Below are 1,253 nucleotides of genomic sequence, written 5' to 3'. Positions count from 1 at the left end.
CTTTTATTTCAAACATTTTTTAGATAAATCAATATTTTTTTAGATATTAGCCGTTTTAGAACTTTTACCATGCATTGTAACACTAAATTTCTCGGAACCCACGGCATATCCGGTCCCGCCATTTTCCTTATTTGCATCTTATGTTATCAACTTTCGCTGATATCAAGCATTTTCAATAACTTGTTGTACAAACCGAGATGGTCCCTTGTTAGACATGCTTCTATCCTCATAAGAATTTATGAAAATACAATTCTATCGAGTCTCACTTACGTTTACACTTCTACTAATCTTGAAACATATTACAAAAAACATGTTCGATTGTGATGTCCCTTCCAAAAAAGAATAAATGATCGAGGCTCTTTTATCAAGGAGACATTGCGTTTCAATATCATCGATTTTGATAGCAGCCAGATGTTGGCGCTCAATCAATTAATTACGAAACTTGGTCGTATTTAGGTATTTAAAATAATTAATAAATGTTGTTTCTAGAAAAATTACATTACGCTATATCTTGGTCGAAAAACGACCAAACATTGGAGCATATACCGACGAATAACCTTTGTAAAATTTTTCGTTTTATAACCATGTGTTTTTTTTTTTGTTTTTTGTTCATGGCAACAATTCCTTTTAGTAATGTTTTTTGTTGTCTTGTACGTGACTGCAGCCCCCAAAATCTGGGATGCTTTACTGCCATTCCGCATGACATCATACCCCCCGCCACCGAAGAATTCCCCGCGCCCCGCATTCCCCTTAGAGTTCCCAAGTTAGAACTCTCATAGCATTACTACTTATAACTATTTGATGTCTTTTAATAACTGTATATAAGTATGATGTACACCTTCTATATCTGAGCGTAACTTTAGACTATTTTGTTGCATTAAGTACTAAGAATTAATTATTTACAGATTTTAATATGTTATTCAACATTATTAAGATCGTTTCAAAGATGCGAAGAAGCATCAAAAATTTATTAAATTGCTACTCAATTTAACTAATGATATTACTGCAGTAGTTTAGTAGAGACGTTTCCAAGACAGAAAAATTATTTCGGCGCGCGTTTCTGTAAACTACATACGTAGTATATAAATTCACACAAGAAACATACAAGCATTTAAGATTCAGCTAGACCGTTTAAGGCTTTGATTTCCATAAGTTGTGTTATCACACGTATACGGTACTATAATATATTAGATGTTAAACTTAATTCCTATCGCTGGCTAATAGAGGATGCTGGCTCCAACGCTGGCGAGTTT

The sequence above is a fragment of the Trachymyrmex cornetzi genome, unplaced genomic scaffold, assembly GCF_001594075.2.
Source record: "Trachymyrmex cornetzi isolate Tcor2-1 unplaced genomic scaffold, Tcor1.1 scaffold175, whole genome shotgun sequence".
In the NCBI taxonomy this organism is placed as follows: Eukaryota; Metazoa; Arthropoda; class Insecta; order Hymenoptera; family Formicidae; genus Trachymyrmex; species Trachymyrmex cornetzi.
Note: the sequence above shows the minus strand (reverse complement) of the source record.